Raw genomic sequence first — 6000 nt, 5'->3', positions numbered from 1 at the left:
TAAAATGCTTGTGAAGTTTCATGGCTTTTGTAAGGCAACCTACACAATCATGTGGTACAAAATCGTTAGGGCTCACACTAATGACTGTTGGCCTTGGGATTTGGAAGAATGAAGACAGACGGAAGAGAATGTAATTTGCCTACATCTTAATTAACATTAATTAACTACACACCACCCTTGGTATTGCAGGGCATATTGGGAGCCATTTATTACAAGAGTGCAGTGTGCAAGGTGATAGCTTAATTTGAAGCTTATTAACATGGCTGTTAAAGCTTACCAACCACTAAGAATTGTCATAATATTATGACTAGAGAAAACTTAAGTGAAGCTAGAAGACTCTTTTTACTTTTTAACACACAATGATTTTTGCTCTAATCATTACCATTAAGCATAGGATTTATACTAGGTTGGACACATTGTGCCACTACAAGTTATTTGCATAGCACCCAGTTTTGACTTACTATACTCAACTAGATCTGTGCCACGTATGCTTCATGCTCACAAGTGACCAAATCTGTGCCCAGTCTGGTTCATACATCCATTAATATGATTTTTTTGTGTGCATTAAAGGAGAAGGAAAGTCATTTCGGCATTTTACTGCTAATAGATTTGCCACATTAGTGCCACCTAGAACCCTACATTTATTCTGCAGAAACCATTACCATACCTGTGTAAAGAGCCCTAGAAGCTTTCTCTGTTTGTTTAAGATAGCAGCTGCCATTTTAGCTTGACCTTCCTAGCTTCCTGCTGCAGCTCTAGCCGTTAAAGCTCAGATTACACATTCCTAGGGGGGGTGAGTTTTATGAATTCTTATGGGAGGGGGAGCAGGAAAGGGGAGAGAGGAGAAAACTGAGCAGACTTTGGCCCTGGGAATGAAGGGTTTTTCTGAGAGAGAAGGTCAGATACAAGAGACAAGAAATCCTTTGTTTCTTTTGATAGAGGACTCTATCACTCTGTGAGTGCTTATGGCTGTATTTACATAGACCTTTCTGATAAAGATTTCTTAGTTTTCCTTCTCCTTTAAGTGCCATGTAATATGATACACAGTACAGTAAGAAGGAGGTACACTGTTTGGACAGTGAGCTAGGGTGATGAAGGTTTTCCACTTTGTTAATTAATGCACACCCTTTGCATGCCTGTGTTCCTCACCAACTCTTTTTATATTTTATTGTGGTCCATGAGTAAAAAAATGTTGGGGATCCCTAACCTAAAGGATCTATTCATGTGTTCTTGCCCCATAGCGCTTACAATACATACATACAATTCACCAATGCTTTTGGTTCCCCAAAACTTTACAGCGCGAATAGCCAAAAGGAATAGAACTTCTGTTGGCATCTAAGAAGCAGCTCAGCCACTGCCATATCACTTGCTTGGAAGAGTAAGGCCAGATGGCTCAATGTTCTGCCTCCTCTTTCTAATTAAACTCTTTGTTTCGCAACAGTGTTGGAACACTGAAGTTTGGAGACTATTAAAATCTGCAAAATGTTTTCATTTATGTTCGCTAAAGAGTTAATTATATCTGGGTGTTCCATTTGTGAGCATTTCTTTGGACACAACAGGTCTCTCAGCTCTTCCAATGATTTATTTGCTTGTGTTGGTTTATGGCTGATGGCCTGATGTATTGTGGCAGCTCTTCCAAACCCACTTGTCATTGATGACACTGGGCACGCGGCTGCGCCAAACTCTTAGCTGTTGGTTTGGCTGGTGACACCGCAATCAATAATAAAGTGTCAGTTACTGAGCCAATCCTGTTATTGTATCATCTATCTTCCCAGTCTCAGAAAGCAGTATAAATGGTGTCCTAGATATCTTTATGAAGAACTAATTGACAATCGATATTATACACTCAGATTCACTAATGATTGGAACCTTTTAGAGTCTGCTCTCACCTTTTGCTTTAATTTATATATTTTTTGATAATACTGCAAGCCAATGCGCTTGAAAATAAAAGCAATAATTAATTGTACACATTGTAATCAGAAATTTCTATACAGGTATGGGAGCTATTATCCAGAATGCTCGTGACCTAGGAATCTTTCTGCAATTTGGATTTCCGTCCCTTCCGTCTGCTAAAAAAATTGTTTAAACATTATTTAAACCCAGTAGTATTGTTTTGCCATCAATAAGAATTAAATGTATCTTGGTTGTGATCAAGTACAATGCACTGTTTTATAATTACAGAGAAAAAGGGAATCGTTTTTAAAAATGTGGATTATTTTATTAAAATTGTCTGTATTAGATGGCTTTCCCGTAATTCGTAGCTTTTTGGTTAATGGATCTGAGGACAATGGATCCTATACCTGTACTAGAATAATTAAAAAATGTGGACACCTACTATAACTAATTACACCAGGGGTGGGGGGTGTAATAAGAGGAAAATTGTTTGCACTAGGCCTAAGCAACCCATCAACTAATCAATGTGTTTATACACTGTTTAAACTTAACTTAATGCAAAACTACTCAAGTGATTTTCTGAGCACTCTCGCTATTTACATGAATGTTTTTTTCTTTTATACTTTATGATTTGAGTTTTTCACTGCTAATATCATGAATGTGTAAAATGAGCATCCTTTGCTGTTCTGTCCTAATGGAGGACATACGGGGTGACAAAAGTTTTATTTATTGATGCAGAAAACGTCTAACTGTCTGATCGGCTCTTATCGGGTTTGTAGTCAGGACCAAGGAGGAAGCTTAGTTTAGGTAAACAAAATACGCTGTATCCAAAAGGGTTAAAGAGTCTGAGAGTCATATTCAGGCACAGGTTGGTTCAGGTAGCAAAACACTAGAGTCAAAACAGGCCAAAGGGTCTGGTACCAGAATTAGCAATTTAGATCAGACCCAGGAACTTTCAAGAAAGTCCTATATTCAGGAATTGAACTGAGTCTCTGGCACCACAAATGAGTAGGGATGAGCGATGAGGGAAAATTTTAAAAAATCTGCACTAGAATCTCGTTTTGCAGGGAGAAAATGTGTTTTTTTGCATGGGAGAAAACATGAGTTGACTTCTATGCAGTTGCATTTACCACTGAGCCCCCCACACACCACGGGCTGGACTATTACCAAAATTAAAAAAATATATTTTTACATAGTGAAACTGGTACAGCATTGTTCAAGGCTGTCTTTCAATATAACGGAGTACTCACAGTGTTAAAATAACCTGGTGCAGACAGAAGATAAATAATAAAAAAAGAGTAATAAAATGAGGCAGGGACAGGATAAAAACGAAGCAGGGACGCCCAGCCTGTGTACATCTTTAGTGGTGGGTCAGATATCACAGTGATGTTACTTTTAAGGCAATAATGGCAAGGTTATTGTACAAGTAATAATAATTTAATAACTCACTGAGTACTCACATCAACAGTTTGATAATAATCTGGTGCGAGCACTGCAGCATATTATTAGGGCAGGAGGTGGGCAGCAGTTTGTGCATACACACACCTTGGGGCTGATTTACTAATCCACGAACGGTCCGAAGGCGTCCGAATGCGTTTTTTTCATAATGATCGGTATTTTGCGATTTTTTCGTAATTGTCGCGACTTTTTTGTAGCCAATACAACTGTTTCGCAAATTGTTGCGACTTTTTTGTAGCATTCGCGCCAAGTACGAAAGTTTCGGATTCATTCAAGCTTCAGTATCGTGACTTTCCTTGGGCCAGGTTGGAGCTGCAGAGTGCCATTGAGCCCTATGGGAAACTTTCCTTGGGCCGGGTTGGAGCTGCAGAGTGCCATTGAGCCCTATGGGAGACTTTCCTTGGGCCGGGTTGGAGCTGCAGAGTGCCATTGAGCCCTATGGGAGACTTTCCTTGGGCCAGGTTGGAGCTGCAGAGTGCCATTGAGCCCTATGGGAGACTTTCCTTGGGCCGGGTTGGAGCTGCAGAGTGCCATTGAGCCCTATGGGAGACTTTCCTTGGGCCGGGTTGGAGCTGCAGAGTGCCATTGAGCCCTATGGGAGGCTTTCCTTGGGCCAGGTTGGAGCTGCAGAGTGCCATTGAGTCCTATGGGAGACTTTCCTTGGGCCGGGTTGGAGCTGCAGAGTGCCATTGAGCCCTATGGGAGGCTTCCAAAATCATGCAAAGTCTGAAAGTTTTGCCCGCCGTTTACGAGCGCTCAATACGAAAAAGTTGCGACAGTATACGAGCAAATCGTAATGACTGCGAAAAAGTCGCAACAATTTACGATAAAGTCGTAACGGCGACGAAAAAAATCACAAAAAATACGAAAAAGTCGCAAAATGTTCGTTTCCAATCCGAATTTTTCCCATTCGAATTCGTGGATTAGTAAATCAGCCCCCTTGTGTAGCTTGGTGCGCCAGATATCACTGTTGTGTGAGGACCAGGCAAAGCTGAATCACACAAGCCTTCAAGGATAAAGGAGTGCTCAGTACTACTTCCCATAATCCTTTGCACAGCCCCTGCACCACCCTCCCCACCTCTGGTAATGTGCTATAGGCCTACACAAGTGAATGACAGAAAGGACAGCAAATTGACACACATTGTGGGAGCTGCTGCCTGCCACCTTACAACCCTGGAAGAGATAAGGAAGGATTTCAAGTGGTTGGGTTTTCCGCCTAATTGGGCTACTAATTTAAATCCCAGGCAGGTTTCCAAAGTACAAAGCCACCAAGGTGCATACTGGGTAATGTAGTTTGTATCTTACATTTAGCCTACAACTAAGATTAAGAGAAAACTACAATACCCAGCATGCAATTATAGACAGAAGATCCCTTTTCTATTCCTCTTTGCTGAACCTGAACCTGAAGCAGCAAAACTACTATAACCTGCATGGACTGGGCACAGAGGGCAGGGAAACATCAGTCATCCCAGTAACTGGAGAGGGGGCGCAGGGATTCATTTTTTTGATTTTTTTTCCATCTCGCATATTGGGCTATTTTTGGGCTACTTTCAAAGTTGCTTTCGGCTAGTTTTGGGCTATTTTAGAACTGACTTTGGCTGGTTTGGAAAAAATAAATCTGGCAACCCTAGTTTGTGATTATATCTGCTAAAAACTGTGCAACTGGCAGAGCAAAGTGCATAACCATAAGAGCAAAGTAACCATGCATGGTGGGCAGCAGGGTGGCAGCAATGAAAAGCATGAAACCAGCAGCAGTAACCCAGTGCTGATGAGGTAACATGAGCCTAGCGATAAAGTTGTGGTGAATTTGCACTGCACTTAAATTTTACATCTTGTTTGGCAACTAACATCTCTATTGGGGGTGCAGAGGTCGCATCCCCTGCACCCCTAGTAGTTACACTACTGCTTCAATGCAGTTGATGTGAGAAACAATTAAGAAAAAACACCCATTGACTCCAATGCATGTAACACAAGAAAACTACACCCATTATTGACTTTAATGCATTTGGATTGAGCAAATTATCTCATTGATTGCAATGCATTTGGTGTGTGAAAAATGTTCATTTACTCCAATGCATTTCACATGAGAAAAAACACCTACTGAGTTTAATAATTTTTTCACGATTTAGCAAACTTTTCCAAGGTTTAGCAATTTTTTGGGTGAAGTGAAATAGGGCAGTCTTACTCATCCCTACAGATGACCCCTTTTTATGTTTCATCTAGGGGTCCCCAACCTACCTGTGAGTCACATTCAAATGTAAAAAAGGGATGGGGAGAAACAGAAGCTTAAAAAATGTACCTGGGGTACCAAATAAGCGTTGTGATTGGCTATGGTTGACTGGGAGCAACATCCAAGGGGTTGGAGAGCAACATGTTGCAGGTGAGCTACTGTTTGGGGATCACTGATCTAGACAATTGAGCAACCATGCATCAAATACAACATACTTATACATGAGCCAATAAATGGGGCTGATTCAGGCCCTCCAGGCCGAGCCAGCAGCTTATTGGTCTCGGTATGGATCCTGCCTATTGGGCTTGATCTATTGTAAAGGTTTGAAAATCCCATTGTGCAAGGACCGTAGCGGTACTTCAATAAAGTCAATGTACACTATCTATATGTTCAGCTCCTTGCCAATTGGATGGAGAGTG

This window comes from Xenopus tropicalis, chromosome 3 (assembly GCF_000004195.4).
Source record: "Xenopus tropicalis strain Nigerian chromosome 3, UCB_Xtro_10.0, whole genome shotgun sequence".
NCBI lineage: Eukaryota > Metazoa > Chordata > Amphibia > Anura > Pipidae > Xenopus > Xenopus tropicalis.
The sequence above is the reverse complement of the archived record's forward strand: the minus strand, read 5'-3'. Positions refer to the sequence as shown.